The 16,877-nt window shown below is 39.0% G+C and overlaps 1 long non-coding RNA gene across 1 annotated transcript; it reads left to right on the top strand.

Moving 5' to 3' along the window:
- Window positions 1-397: 397 nt before the first annotated feature.
- On the top strand, window positions 398-10,800 carry LOC130542738 (uncharacterized). Its single transcript, XR_008957506.1, has 3 exons — window positions 398-496; window positions 3,285-3,385; window positions 9,673-10,800. It is a non-coding gene; the product is annotated as an uncharacterized LOC130542738 (long non-coding RNA).
- Window positions 10,801-16,877: the final 6,077 nt, after the last annotated feature.

Genomic DNA, 16,877 nt, shown 5'->3' with positions numbered 1-16,877 from the left:
GGCTAAGTGCTACGAAGAAAGGTGGGAGGAAATGTCAGAGATTGAAATTTGGGGTCTCACTGGGAATATCACTCTTGATGAAAGAGGAAGAAGGTGAGAAGGTAAACCACGTGGGAAACATTTCAGAGAAAACATTTCGGAGAGAGAAAACCAAACAAAGGTGTGCTTGGCAGGTCCAAGGGGCAGCACAGAGGCCAGTGTGAATGAAACAAAATGCACGAGAAATAGAGTAAGCAGAGGTGACGTGTATCCATTCAGATCCTGGAAGTCCCAAGTGTGACTAGAGAAAATACGGTAAATTATTAGTAGTGACGTATCCTCCCCACCACCCCGAACCTCCTTAAATGAGTCAGTTGTGAGATGCTTTTTGTTGAGCAAGATGATAGATGAACTTACAAAACTGTGGATCCTGGAGAGGGACGCATTGTGCCACAGAAGATAGGCAAAGAGAAACACTCAGGGGAAGATGCAGAGTTCAGGGAAGAAGCAGAAACAGGTGAGAGGGGTCCTGAAAAGAGCTGAAAGAGAAGGCAAGGAGAGACACTGAGAGCTTGCTAGAACGCTGGCAGGGGTCTTAGGAAAAGAGTAGAGATAGATGGTTAAGTGATTGTTGAGAACTTGATTCTGAACCATGAGATGCTAACTCCCTCCTCTGTCTCCCTAAAACTGTTTCACGAAAATCCTACTTGGGGTTTGTTATTTTTGTCATTGTTGCTGTTGTTTGATTAGTACTAGATATGATGATTTGTGAGACAATTCCTTCTGGATGTCATGGGAAAGCAGGTCTGTCTTTCTCTTTATGGATACGGTGGCTCCAAGTTCTTTGGCGGCAAACGACAGCTAACTTACGAATTTCCTCAAGCCTGCCTGTCCTGTATATGCAGCCACTGTGTTAGCGTTATGATTAGTACTTCTGAATTTCCTGCTCTATGCATTTCAAACTCAAAAAAATAAAATACAATACAATTGGAGCCAGACATTTTCTGACATAGGTCTAAGCAGTTCAGTGCTCTAGGGCTCTAAGCTGCGTTTCCGGTCTCTTTCTTCTTAGTATCACCAAATTCAGCCCAGAGGGGAATCCTGTGGGCTCTGGCGTCCGACTGTTCAATTTGAAAACAGCCTCCATTTCTGAGCAACCTTGGGTCACTGGGTTACAACGTCTATGTTCAGATTCTTCACCTGTAGAAATCTGGTCTAACTATAGTTGCTGCGAAAGCATGTAAAATCCTTGGCACAGTGCCTGACCCAAACCCCTTCATAAATGTTAGCCAGTATTAGAGTTATAATAGTTCCTGACTTTGGAACATTCAGATCTCTATTTCTCATTAAGGTAAAGTCCAAATTAACTTTGTAACCTATATTTACTTTTCAAAATCCAAAGATACTTTTTAATCAATATCTAGTGAAAGAATATATATTGATGATTACAAATATTTTTGGCCTTATGTGTCCTTGCTTGTTTTTTGGTTTGTGTATCAGAAAGAACATCAACCTCCATTTAAAATCATTCTTTCCTAAGGGTGGGTTTTTAAAGGATGTGTATGTCAGAGAATTTTATTGGTTAATATCAATAAATAATGAGCCTGCTTTTTCTCTTTTTTCCCCAACTACTATTCTTTTTTTTGTTAAATTTAATTGATTAACATATAGTGTATTATTAGTTTCAGAGGTACAGGTCTATGATTCATCAGTCTTATATAACACCCAGTGCTCATTATATCACGTGCCCTCCTTAATGCCCATCACCCAAATACCCCATCCTCTCCCTCCCCTCCGGCAACTCTCAGTTTGTTTCCTATAGCTGAGTTTCTTATAGTCTGTCTCCTCCTCTGATTTTGTCTTGTTTTGTTTTTCTCTCCCCTCCCCAATGATCCTGTTTTGTTTCTTAAATTCTACATATGAGTGAGATATGATAATTGTCTTTCTCTGATTGACTTATTTCAGTTAGCATAATACCCTCTAGTTCCATTCACGTCATTGCAAATGGAAATATTTCAATTTTTTGATGCCTGAGTAATATTCCATTGTGTATATTTACCACATCTTCTTTATCCATTCATCTGTTGATGGACATTTTGGCTCTTCCCACAGTTTGGCTATTGTGAACACTGCTGCTATAAATATTGGGGTGCAGGTGCCCCTTCGGATCACTACATTTGTATCTTTGGGGTAAATACACAGTGGTGCAATTGCTGGGTCATAGGGTAGCTCTATTTTCACCTTTTTCCCCAACTACTATTCTAAACTCCATAGCCTCTTATTCCTATTTTCACTATTTGTTTAAAAAGTAAATATTATATTGTCAAAATGAAGCATTTTAGAAATAAGATTAGCCTTTTTGGCAGAGGGGGACTGGTATCATCCACAAATAACTTCTCTTTTTGCCCACTGCTGAGGTATTCTTTCTATATTGGTCTCCAAATAACTTGCCGCATAATATGCCCACCAAACTATATACATCTATCTCCAGGACAATTTTGCAGTTACTAAAAATCTTATTTTTAAATGGGCTTAACTCTCTATCCCATATATTTTGCATTATAATGTCTAGGTTTTCTTTTTTTTTTTTAATTCTGTGTTGTTTATAATGTTCTGCTCCTACAACGTAATTAATGCCTGTTATTCACATCTGATACTATCTCACTGTTTTCCTTTCCATTGTTCTAATATTCTTTGTTTTTGTGGTTGTAGGGTTATATTTTCATCTCATACAAATGCTTGATGATACTTCTAAGATCTCTAAGAAGATCTCTATTTTTTTCTCCAGCTGATTTTAGTATTATGCATATTTTTGCAATTTTGGCACTTTTTATATTTTTTTCAAATTTTTAGGATGATAAAACTTATAAATACTTACATTTCATGATAAATAGCAACTATCTATTATCTACCAATGTCGGCAATTATAGATTAAGAGGTTGGTTTTTGCTCTATCACTTGGTGTACTTGGTGTGCCCTTGTCATTAGAATCATACAAAAACCTCACCTAGCTGAAGCTGGAGGGAAAGAACCTAACTTTCTACATGTATCATTGATTAATCCATCGATCAAACAGCAGAAAAGTACATAAATAGATAGTAGTAACATGAATGCTACGCTATCCCTTGGATTACCAGGATCTCCATGAAATCTTTCTTGACAAAATATTCCAAAACCGTATCCTTAATGTCACGATAAATATACCTTTCTTTAGAGTATTAATTCACTGCAACTGTCTCACTGGTTGATCTAAATGACTGCTCAGCTCCTTTGGTTTTTTTTAACAACCTTTCCTTTGGAATTAGGCTGAACTGAACTTGACGAGTCATCTCTCTTGATGGTTCACCAGGATTATGTAACTTACATTGAAAAGATCAACAAATGAACACTCTCACTCAGGATTAAGGTAGGATTAATTTTCAATAACAAGTTAACCCAAATTTAAAATGGCCCAGTTTAATAGACATTTATTGCTTGCTATCTTACTGGTCCTGGCTGGGCCAATGAAAGGGTGTGGTTGATCATGGACCCAAGCAGGCTGAGATTGTCATTTCTACATCAGGTTCTCATGGTCTCCCTTGTAATGACTTTGTTTTATGGCAGATGAAAGAATGGCAGTGAGATGAACCGAGTGAAACTTGAATAGTGAGTTAGGCAATGTTAGAACCAATTTATTGAAATAGTTTCCAATGCTAATGGTTAGAAAGTTTGTAATCAGTTGTGAGATTCCATTTTTAACCTTAGAAAAGTATTCAGAGGGTTGTCTAATTGTTATACTATTTCCTAAGTTTTTACATCAAAGAATCTTGCATTCTTTCCCATTTATTTTTCTAAATGGTATTTCTGGCACCAAGGCACGATTTTAGTAAGTGATTTGCTCTAAAACAGGCCACATTTCTTTTTAATAATCTAAAGTGGTAACAAATAACAACAAAATAGATTGTCTAAAAAACATGCCATGATCATAGCATGAGTATCTCCAAGCTATAAAAGAAGTATAATTGACACAATTTGCTTCTGAAAATTGAGTCAGGGACTGGTTGGCATCCCACTATACAACTTATGGACATTTATTCTTCAGAGATCATTTAAATTATGTAGCAGATTAAGCAAGGTCCATGTAGCTCACATAGCAGTCAGTTTTGTCTTAGGCTTGGTACAAGTGTTCTTCCCTTTTAATTGTATTCTTTATCTTATGTAATTCCATCTTTATGCCCACGGCTTCTAACCCCTGTATTCTTGGGTAAGGATCAAATTGTGCTTGAGCCCAGATCTCTTCTTCTGAATGCCAGACCTGAATTTCCATTAACCTACTTCGCACATCCCCTCGGATATCTCAAGATCACTTTGAACTCATCATGCCTAAATTGAAGTCATGATCTTTCCCCCAAATCTGGCATCCAGTAAATGGACCATTATCCATCAAAATACATAGGCAGAGAATTGGAAAATATGTATTATGCCCCCAACTCTATTACCCACATATATCTAATGCTCAGTAAATCCATTGATTTAACTAAATATCTTTTCTCTATGTCCTTCTCTCATACGCCAATGCCACTAGCCTTATCCAACTGAATATATGGTTACTTCATTCTGCCTCAAGCTATTGCATGGCCACATAGACTCAGACATCTCAGTCTTAGCTCATTCTTTTTGCCTCCATGTTTCAACCTCACTGACCTTCTTCCAGTTCCTGCAATATACAAGCTCCCTTGATTTCAGGGGCCTTTGTACACTCTTCCCTGTTAGAAGACTCTCTCTCTTTCTCTTTGACTGGTTAACATCCCTTTGTCATTCAGCTCTCACATCACAGGTCTCTTCCTTGAGAACTAACTGGCCAGATCCCATGCCCCATCTCACAGCAGCCTACAAGTCCCTTCTTAGAATTTACATAGCATAGTTTGTAGTGATGAGGAATGATATTATCTTGGCTTATTTACCACTGTAGGCCTACACTGTATCACTACCTACTCTGTGTTTCCGGCACACAGTAAGTAGTGAATAAACATTCTTTTTATCAATGAATGCATAAACATCCTAGCAAATGCCCTGCAACTTTGGGCTTGGTTGTACTCCTCTTGGTGCATAGCACCCGGGAAGCCTCCGTCAAAGGGAGAGGAAGACTGCCAATGTGACTCTAAGTAATACTAACTCACACATAAGCAAAATGTTTAAAAATGCATTCTGTAAACATGTCTCTCTTGATCCTCAGTCAATTCGAATAATCTTTTTTTCAAATTTTAGAAATAACACTGGCAATCTGGAAGTTTGAGACTAGCCAAAGATGGCGAAGTTAGAAATTGTGGAATTGGCTCTAGAAACCAGACCTTTGACTCTTTCTACAAGGTTATTTCTCAGCTGTTTTCTGAGCTGTTTTCCAAGTGCGCTAACAACCCAGAGACCAGGGGTTGACTCCTTCTTCTCACCTAGGTGTCCGGTATGTAGCACAGGCTGTCTCAGCCGGCATCTCTCTACCTCCCATCTACCCCCTCTACTTCCTGCTTCTGCTGCCTCTCTGTGGAATCACCACTTAGCAAAACTATCCCTGCTATTAATATCAGCTCACGCTTATCAATGCTTTAGACAAACACTTCTTTCCTGTTTTCAATAGTTCAGCTGATTCTCATCCCAACCCTCAAGAAATTCAGCTACATAGAGTCAGGAGAAATGAAATCGATTACTTGACACCAAGGTATTTTAGGAATTACTTCAAGTGCAGTTTCACCTAAGATGAATGACCAGTCAGTGCCACCGGGAGCTGTTGGAGACTTTAATGTTCTTACTCAGGGCATAATCAGTTTTGAAGAAATTCAGACGTAATAGTAACTATAATTTATTAAAACCTCTTATGCATAGCTGTATTATGTGCATTAACTGTTATCCCTTTTAGTACTCTTACTACTTAATACTACATTTTAAAGATGAGGAATTAGAGATTTAGAATACATGACCAAGATGACCAAATTAGAAAGGGTTAGACCCACGATTCGAAGTCTGCTTTCCTCCACACCCCAGTACTTGAAGAAATATCTAGTGCCAGTGACTAAACAAAGCCAGACAAACGCCGCCTATCACAATTCACTTAAAATATAACAACTGGAACAACAGACAGTAATAGAAAGTGAAGACAAATGACAAAAATAATGGTATGAGAGAAAAGTCTCCAAATGAGAAGGGATTTGAAAATTAATAGTTTTTACTATTATTTTTATTTCAGTAATGATACTGGTTTGTTGTGAATCGTTTATAAATTACAGATAATTTAAAAATGCATAAAAATAACACAATTCCACAATCCAGAGATAGCAGTACTCTGTTCAAAGGCTAATATAGCTTTCCAGTTTTCATACATGTACTTCCTGTACTTTTGTTTATAAAAATGTGATTATCAAAGTACAGGCATCATTGTACATATGGTTGTGCAGAAAGTTCACTGCACAACAGCACCTTACCAAGGGAGCAAGCAGGAGCGAAAATCCAGTTTGCAGCTCCCTTGCCAATAGGAGCCCATCATGGGGCTGCATTCACCCACAGGGACAGCTGCAGTTTTTAATTAGCCCAAAGACATAGCCCGCTCTCCATGCTGAATATTCACAAAGCTGTATTGCCCCGAGCGGGTATTGTTTTATTATCACAAAAGATGCTTCTGGACTAGCAGTGACCCTGAATGAGTCTGCTTTATTTACCAGAGAAAGAATGTTGTATACCAGCATCCCCTGGTATAACGTCTCCTAATAAAAATGAGTCTTATGATGATAGTATATTGTTACAGAAGGTTACCTGATTCAGTTATTTCCTGGTTTTATATGTTTTTTATTAACTTTTTAAATTTTTGGTAGCACTCTTACAGGATTTTTCAAACAGATTCTCATCTTGAGTAAAAAACAATACAGGGGGCGCCTGGGTGGCTCGGTCGTTAAGTATCTGCCTTCGGCTCAGGGTGTGATCCCGGCGTTCTGGGATCGAGCCCCACATCAGGCTCCTCTGCTGGGAGCCTGCCTCTTCCTCTCCCACTCCCCCTGCTTGTGTTCCCTCTCTCTCTCTCTCTCTCTGGCTGTCTCTCTGTCAAATAAATAAATAAAATCTTAAAAAAAAAACCCAAACAATACAGATGTAGGAAAAATTCAGTATCAATTTCTATTACACCCTCTTCCTATTTATTTTCTTGCATTTTAATATTATTAATTATTCCTATCTCCTTGGAGCAAAATTTAATTCCACACTGGACCTACAGGATATTTTGGGTTTAAACTGGTGCTCCATCTTAAAGGAAAGCCTCAGAGAGTACTAACTAGATTGCTGTCCATCAGCCCCTATAAACTGCTGGTCCTCTGGATTTCATCTACTACGTTCTGGTGTTTGCTACTTGGAAATTGAGCTGGTGTAGAAGATTCTAGGGAATCTTGGCATCTTCAGTATTTTTCAATTGCTCTGTGATTTTGACCAATCTTGAAATGTCTCAACATTTTTTATTCTTCCTGGGGTAAACATGATTAAGAGCCATAGGTCCCTTTCACATGCTCCTTTCCCTGCCAAACTTTCCGTCAGCATTTTCAATTTTGAGCAATCCACTGCAGCTCTTCTCCACATGGCTGCCCTTGGTGATGGCGATAGTACAGATGAAGTTTGTCCTTGGGGGACAGGACTGGCACACGATGCCTCCAGATTAGAAGGGCCTCAAAGCAGCATGGTACTAAGGTCATGTAATCAGTGATCCATCTGTCTTTGGGACTTAGACTTCCAGATCCTCAATTTGAGTCCTGCAGACCAATTATCTTCGTCCTCCTACAGTGTACTGCCTTTTGCGTGTCAAAAGACATTAAACCTAACCTCTTTGCCTGTTTCTTCTGTACTAACCCAACACACAAGAAGGAATTCAGAGCAAGCTGTTTCCAAAGCGCTTCCTGCAGGCAGATGGAAAAGGAGTTCAACCAATGGGTTCATACGCAGCCCCTGCAGGTGGGTTAGATTCTCTCCTCGACCCACTCCAAGCCCCAGCATCATGAAGGCTACAACCTGCAGGGCACAGAAATGCAAGGCACAGAAAAGTGGTCTTTCTTGTCCATTTCTGCCTGCCACAAGGGAGTACTTCTGGCACACATCCCCTCAGTGGTGTCACCCAAGTTCCGCATCCCCAAGATTTCTCGTACTAGTGCCAGACAGCTTAATCTTAATTGTGATAAAATCCAGGTTTTTACCTACAGCGGAATACCTGGAGGGCTGGTTCCTTTAACTTTGGGGAAGATACTTATACCAATCTTTTTACACAATGAGCTTAGCACAAATGCCTAAATGACACTCATCATACACAGCTAATTTCTAGTATAAACTTTTCACTCTTCTTTGCCGAATTTAGTTAGGATACTAAGTTAGTGCTTTAATAATTCTCTTTGTTGAATTCTGGGAGAGTTTCCTCTTCTTTAATCTGTCAGGTTGGCTTGGATTTCTTATGTTTCTGCCACCTCTTCTTGTCCCAAGATGCTCTGCTCAAGAATGACTATTACTTGTGTTGCTGTTTTCAGATAATTCTCCATTTCTACAGCTGCAACATTCAAGATTATGTAATGTATACAAAATATTTATTCATCGTGTTTTTACAGACATTGGTTTTCTTCATAAATATTGCCCATTTCCAGTGGGAAGAAATGCCTTTCTCTTTCATTTACTGTCCATTCACTCTCCTATAATTTTTGCCTATCCAAATGTACCTACGTTTTATACCTACCAAAAAGGTTTCTTATGAGAAATGGATGTTTCTACACACACACACATTTAAGAATATTTACAATTTAACAGCTTTATGTTCCTTTACAGTTTACATTATTTCAGCTGTTATGACAATGATTTTGTATTGAAGAGGGTAGATATTATGCAAAATTTCATAATCATGTGCAACCTGAAGTTCATAGTTGAGATTATCCCTCCAGAGAAGATTAGCTACTCAACAAATTACAAAGATGGCTTAGAATCTAGTTTCAGTAGACAGGCTAAACTAAGAAGCCCAGGGTCTTCTGCTTGAAGCTGGGTCAATTTAGAGAGATTTTTAATCTTAATCACAGTACTACTTATTAGCATACGATCCTGGGCATGCTACCCCTTATCGCTTTTATTACCTATAAAATGGGGATGATAATATTATCTACCTCCATTAGCTTGTTGTAAGGACTGAATGAGGTTATTCATTTAGAGCACTTAAGACACGGCCTTATACCCAATGAGAGTTCAGTAAATATTATCGAGTATAGTTGAATTAGAACATAAAATCTGTGTTCTTTCATCTATTCACTTCAATGCTTTTGATTTTTTCTGATATTGATTTCCAATTTTTTTTCTTTCCTTGATGGTATTATTATTATTTATTATGTCATGTTAGTCACCATACAGTACATCATTAGTTTTTGATGTAGTGTTCCATGATTCATTGTTTGCATGTAATTTTTTAAACCTACATTTCTTAAAAATTCCCTTGAAAAAGTGCCTGCTTTTTAAATATGAGTTGAGAAGGCATGGAAAAAGCACTGATCCCAGAAAGCCATGATGCTTGGATCCCATCGATATCTCCATGGACAGAGTGTTATAGAGTTAGTGGTTCAGTGGCTATCTTCAGAAAGTCGTGAAAATTTTGAAGATAGCTGCCATAGTGGTCCATGGCCACTGGTCCTTACAGTTTTTTCTCTTCTTGTATTGTAGAAGCCCTTCAGAAAGATCAAAGGATGAGAGGCGTGTTGTAGCCCCAGAGATCCAGGGTATGGTCAGGCTTGACGTGAACATGGAGAATTGGTCTAATGCTTACGGATTACCCTGAAGAGGAACTCGCAGTTCGTGGACAGTTCTGGAATCCCACTGCACATTTTGCCATCAGTTTTTAGCTCTCTGCTCAATGAGAGAGCAAATGAAACAGGAACATGCTGACATGTGCATTAAAAGTCAAGAGATAAGAACTTGCATTTGCCACAAGGAAAGCGATAAAAATCAGTAATAGAGGAAACACATTTCATTTTTCAAATCTGTTAGCAGTGAGAGGAGATGAAAATATCTTTAAAATTACTTTGCATGCCCTTTTAAATGTAAATCATCGCAAGGCAGCATACTTAATAGAGGACCACATGTTGAGATGGAATACATAAGAGCAAAATGTAGCCTCTAATGAAATAAATAAATTTTGCCTTAGAAGTCCTTTGAATGTTCAAGTCATGGATACCGGTCTTGCAGATTTCTGCCTAGTACTGACTGACTGGTGGATCGAGAGTAGATTACAAACCAAAGGCCACCTCACACAGGACGCCTTGGTTCCTAAGGAGGCACAGGTCCTACCTTGTGAAATGATTCTCGGGAAAATGAAAAGTTTGTGCCCCGAAACAAGACAGGTTATGTAATGCAGATGACTGTCGAAGAAAATAAGATGCAAGTGAGGAAGAGAAAATGCATTTCAACCTTGCCGGAGTTATGAATATTTGCAAGTAGGGAGCTAGAGTTTACATCATTTTCCTTAGCATATGCAGAGCCACCTCGGACGAGGAGGAACAGCAAGTGTATGCCCAGAGATTAGGTGAAAAACATCACCGTTAATGAAACCTTCTAAGTCTGCTTTAAAGCTCAATATTTCAGAGGCAGTACTATAGTCAAGGAGGAATTCAAACATTGTTAATATGCATAAATATACATTGAAGACATTCATCAAAATTCCACTGAGAAACATAAGCGTCTGAAGTCAGTACTGCCAATATGGTCTCTCATAATTTATTCTCCAGCATCTATGTGCACGCTTCAGCAAATTCTTCCAGACTGGGAAATAAAGCAGTTTTGTAAAAGTGGAAATGTTGTACAAAGATATATTTCTCACTTTTAATGACCTCTTTTAAAGCAATTATATGATGTAGTATTTTTCTTACTGGCGTGCAAAAAAAAAGAGCAAGGCTTATATATTAAAATGATCTTATTATGCCTTGTCATGAAGAAAAGGTTTTCACATGAACATAGAGTGATTCTTCTAAGTACTTCCCATTACCTTTTGAATGAAAATTTTACCTGTGAAATGTTTGGCCTCAAAGATAGAACATTCGGAAAAAACTAAGTAGGTCACTACTTCCTATTCTAAAGGGTTTTCTGCCAGTATTTCATTAGAAACATGTGAAGTCTGTGTGCGAGTGTTGTGCATATATTAGAAGCACTTCTCAAAAACACCCATAATTGTGAAGACGATCTTATAATTTTCATGAATTTGAGATACAAAATGTTAATATCGTGTCTGATACACTCTAAAATATCACCTTTGTACTTCTATCCAGTGCTGTATTGTTATATTTAACTGTGTTTTAAAATTGAGGCTCTTGAATACTCTTTGAAAAGAACTATGACCCATTTAAGAATGAAGTCTTCTTGGATCAAAGATTAAACTATAAAACGCTAGGATACCTGAAAACAATAGTGAAGGTGTGCGGGCAATAGTCAGAAAGAACATGGAGTCAAATACTGTTTGAAAGGTGAAGTGTTCTCTTAAAAATACAAAATTAATCCCTTCATGGTGACAAAAAGTTACCATGGATTCAGGAAACATACAGGGAACAATATAGACCCTCTCTCTGATAATGTGCATTAAGTAGAAACTGCACTAAAGAGAGAACGGAGCAAGGTTTATCATGAAATGGGCAAGCTGGATATCACTGCCTACAGCAAAGAAAGACAAAGACCACCGGGCGTTTCAGTACTTGGCGAAGTTAGTTGCCTTGGAGCTAACTATGAATCTCTTCAAGAAAAATAAGAAAAAAAATACAGGGTATTGTCCTGTTCAAGCTCGAAAGGGCTACATGCGGTGGTTCTGGTGGTTCTGCTTTCCATTTCCTTCATGACTAGTGATGGTGAGCATCTTTCATGAACTCATTAGTCATGCATGTATCTTATCTGGAGAACAGCTGATTTAAATCATTTGCCCATTTTTATTGGTTATTTGCCTTTTTATTGTTGAATTATGAGAGTTCTTTGTATTTTTAGAAAAATAACAAATATTGATGAGGATATGACGCAACTGGAATCTTCCTACATTGCTGATGGGAGGAAAAGCCCGCGCTGCCTCTATGCAAAGGTCTTCGGCGGTTCCTCAAAAAGTTAGACACTGAGTTATATGAGCGAGCAATTTCTCTTAGGTACATTTCTAAGAGGTCTGAAAACACACGCTCACCCAAGCACTTGTACACTAAACATGTGTCTATAAAAACTTGTTCATAGCAGTATTCACAGCAACCGAAAAAGTGGAAATAACTCAAATGCCCCTTAAAGGGTTAATGGATAAACAAAATGTGTTATGTTCATACAATGGAATATTATTCAAAAATAAGAAAGAATAAAGGACTGAGAGATAAACCTCGGAAGCATTAAGCTAAGGGAAAGAAGCCAGACACAAAAGGTCACTTACTATGATTTCATCCATATGAAGTTCCAGAATACGCAAATACATAAAGTGGTTGTGAGCAAATGGGGGGAACTGGGAGTGGCTGTTAGCAGGCAGGAGGTATTTTGCAGGATGGTGATGGAAATGTTCTGGAATTAGTTGATACTTGCACAATGTTAATAAATACACTAAAAACCACAGAATTGTGCATTTAAAAATGGTGTATTTAATATGAATATATAAATATCTCAACAAAAAAGGAACTAGGGTTACCATAAGCAGAATTTGGTATCTAGTTGGCATCTAGTTGTTTATGGGTTCATTTATAGATTCAGTACTGCAGTTTTGAAACTCCAAGTGAACTTAGCAAGCCTCTCCGAGGTTGCCATGCCAGGAGCATTGCCCCTGACTAGTTGAGATTCAAGAGAGCTATTCCCATTAGAGCCAGCTACTCAATACAGAAATGACTTCGAAGGGGAGGACTTCATTTCTGACAATATTTATTGAGAATTTAGGTAGGATTCTGCTGAACAAAAAAAGAAAAAACCTTTCCTGGAAACCAGCCATTGTTTCTCTTTCAGAGAAGGGACTCCGTAGAAGGACATTATTCTTATCACTCATTTTTTTTCAAAGGTAAATTTTTGTAGAATTTTTTCTGATTCACAGCGTCCAATTTTGTGTTTTGAATTTTTTTCTTTAATAAAATGCTATCGTCAAGATTTCCTGGCAACTCTCATTTTCTATTTTTTTGTTAGGATAGCATTTCCCTAATTGAGGTCTGAAGAATGTACACAAGTTATTTGAGAAGAAGAAAAAGTGTGCCTATTTGAGAGCGGAGATAATTCTGTGGTCAGGTAAATTTGGGGACACCGCAAATTCTAATACTTTGAGAATCAACAAAATTCTTATCATATGAAGACTTTGAGAAGTCTTACAAAAATCAAACACAATCAAAGACAAAAACAAGTCTTTTCAAATTTGTTTAACGCAGCACCCCAAGTTTATTTGCCATATTGCCATTTTCAAGAACTCCTATTAAAATCTTATCAATGTTCCTTTGAATACAGTTTGATAAACAACTTGGTGAGAACCTGGCTTTGCTCTACTTCTAAGGCAGAGATAAACCTGTAATTGCAGTTGGACATTTTGAAAATGCACGCTGTTTGTTTTGAACTCCAGGACTATGTTTGGTGCAACTTAGACCCACAACTGGATGCTTATTATCTCCTTAGGAAAACTACATGATCTATGGGTCCCTGGGCAGTAGTGTGGTCTTTGTATACAAAAGACTGTATTACGTTCAGAATAAGTGTGTCAGAGCAGTGAGCTGTGTTACTCCTGAAAAATTTTTTAAAGGAATATGGTTTTATTTCATAATACATTCAGTAAAGGTAAACTTCTTTTTTTTTTTACTTCACCTTACAATGCTAGAATTAATTTTTTAAAAAATTCTAATACTTTGGAAAAAGTAACCTAGTAACCTATGTGAGAATTTAATCCTAATATAGTTTATTGTATTTGTGGGTGGTTTTTTTCCTCACTATGTATACATTTTGGAAGATTTCAACATCATGGTTATGCCCTATTAATGACAGTGAAATTCTAATTTTATGAGAAATGGCATTCATTAATTTTCTAGAAATTATTTGGAACCCCACTTGAACAGAGAATTTTTTTTTTTTTTTCAGACAAAGCTTCCTGGCTCCGGTTAGTCAAGTTTGCTGCTCGCTGTCAACACTGAGAACATACTAATTGTGGAAAACAGATTATCAAATTCCAGCTTGCAATTCACTCAAAAATATCGTCTCATTTATAGGCCTTGCAAAATATTACTAAGATTTCAACTCTTATCACTATTTTTTTTTCCACAAATATATCTGACTACTCAACTCCAGCTACTAACATTACATTTTAGGCAAGCAAAGTATACTAGACGGCATACCTGCCCTCAAGGATCTGATAGTCTAGTGGTAAGAAACAGACCACTAAAGCCTTCATGGTGGAACAGCTTGTGGGAGGCTGTCATAGTTCATGCACGTCTAAAGCCGAAGTTTAGAAAGGCTTCATGGGATAAGTGTCACATGAACAGAATTTTTGTTTATCTCTTTGCTTTTTAAAGATTTATTTATTTGAGAGAGAGAGAGAAAGCATGGGGGGGAGAGGCAGAGGGAGAAGGAGAAGCAGATTCCCCACTGAGCAGGGAGCTTAATGTGGGACTCGATCCCAGGACCCTGGGATCATGACCGGAACCGAAGGTAGACGCTTAACCGACTGAGCCACCCAGGTGTCCCTGAACAGAGTTTTAAAGAATGGGCAGGATTTAAGAAAAGAATGGAGAGCAAAAGAACTTACAGGCAGAGGGAATATTAGAAATGAAAGTGAAAGAAGTAGAAAAATGCAGAATGAACTAACCATCAGTCGTTCTATGTGGCTGCGTACGCATCCTGAAGGGTGCATACCTGACTAGGCCGGGCAAAGCTACAGAGAGCTCCACCAGCAGTGGGGAGAATGCGCTCTGCTTGGAGACGAGTACGTGGAAAGAGAGGAGAGAAAAAGAACAATGAAAAGGCTATGAAAATAATCAAAGAAAGAAAGAAAAAGTCCAAATGAATTAAGTAGCAGAGAGAATGGAGAAGATGAAACGCATAATATTAAGGAGACAGAATCCCCAGTACCGGGTGCTTGTTAAAATAGGCCTGGAAAGCTATTATGAAATAAAAATGGATAACACCCAGGCTGCCCATCAGGCCTCTAGTTTGGGCCGAGGTTGTTCTCAGAAGCAGAAAACAAGGAGAGAAGGTCTGGAGGACACCATCACTTCAATATTGACACACAGTGCAAGGGGCCTGTCAGCAAGACATTCTGGCCAAATACTGTGAAAAAAGAACAATTATGCCCCGGGAAATAGGTCATGAGTGGATCTGTGCGCACTGCAGACTGGTTGTTATTAGTTCCAGCTCCTTCTCAGATACTTCCCTGAACTGCAAGGGCTGGAAACTTGAGGCCGCATATCCCTCGGCTCACAGGGAAGGTATCAGAACTGAATGGGATTTTGCCAATTCGATGTACTCTTAACAAGACTTGGATTGAAAAGTGATGAAGAGAGGGAGAAGCCAGGCTTGACAGTTGTCTGACGGTCCAGGACGCGGCAGAGGCGAACGGCTCTGGAGATACCGAGGGGGCGGCCACGTCAGCGTCTGCAGCTCGCTGATCACTGCAGATGTGGCAGGTGCTTTAATGGCCAGTCTTAGGTATTGCTTTGATCTATTTTCCCTAGAAGTTTCGCCTACTCCATTTCTTCGGTTCTCTTCACCATTCTGGAAGAATAGTCAACCTTTCTCTCTGAAGTGAAAGCAGAGAGTGCTTGTTTCTGAAAACGATACACTTCTCTGTAACAGCTTCTGTGTGCAGCTCACAGAACTCGCCAGGAAACGGGGTGCTGGGACAAGTCATGTTACCTGGAAAGGACTGCACGGACATGAAATGATAGGAGACCATGGGAAAACAATTAATTTTCATGTATGGTCATTTCATGTGAAATGAGGCTAACTCTTCAGTAGACCTGGCAGCTGCTTCAACGAACCATTCGAGCACGAAGAGCACAAGTGTGGTGGGTGGCTCACCGCTTCTAACCATACTACACAAGAGAGCGAAGAACCAACGCGGTTTGTTGTTCTCCGTACGAGGCACAGCCAGAGGTTGAGAGGACTATGATTTTCCTGAAAGAATCTCTTATCGCGGGCTACAAAGGCTGCTATAGCCGAACATCAGAAACAGTTTAGTATTATGGAAGGCTAAACTACAGTGGAGAACCAGGATACTAAATGAAAGGGAGGATATTTGTGATGATTATAATGAACCTGAGACCTCAGGCCTTAAACTTCCACTGGGGTACTTATGCGTCCAGCTAGGAAGGAATTCAGCAGAACATCTCTCCTGTTGAGAAGAGTTAGCCAAACACAAAACCGCTCCAAAATACAAAACTGTGTGTTTGAAGGTATTAGGGAGTTCCCACGGCAACCTGAACATGAGAAACAAGATCACAAAGTGACCTGAATACTGCTTTTCCCCTCCAGGTATGTCACAATTACAGTTGGGGATACTGGGGAGGCGGGCAGGGAAACGGGGTGGAGAACTACAGATAAGAAGCAGAGATGCCGACGGAGCTTGGCGCTCTGTTCCAGAGGGACGAAAACTAGATGTGGGGTGACCAAGATGTGGAAGAGAAGGGAGGGACAGAGATGAGAGCGCAACACTGTAAGGCATTTCTCCTCGGGGCAACTGTACCAAGACAGAGGCTACCCAATCATACTGGAAAGCCTCTGCGAAGGAAAAGAGAATTTCGGGCAGTCTCACAGTGTTGAGAATACAAACGTGAAGGTAAATGCCTACCTAAGAGGCACTACAGAGTTTTACCTGGATTCCAGACTTAATCTCACCCCACTAGGTAACAACTGTACTGCACTGAGATAATTAGGGTCAGTCACCCAGTCAATGTAAGTTCATA

The sequence above is a fragment of the Ursus arctos genome, unplaced genomic scaffold, assembly GCF_023065955.2.
Source record: "Ursus arctos isolate Adak ecotype North America unplaced genomic scaffold, UrsArc2.0 scaffold_5, whole genome shotgun sequence".
Taxonomy (NCBI): domain Eukaryota; kingdom Metazoa; phylum Chordata; class Mammalia; order Carnivora; family Ursidae; genus Ursus; species Ursus arctos.
This window is presented reverse-complemented; position numbering and strand designations above follow the sequence as displayed.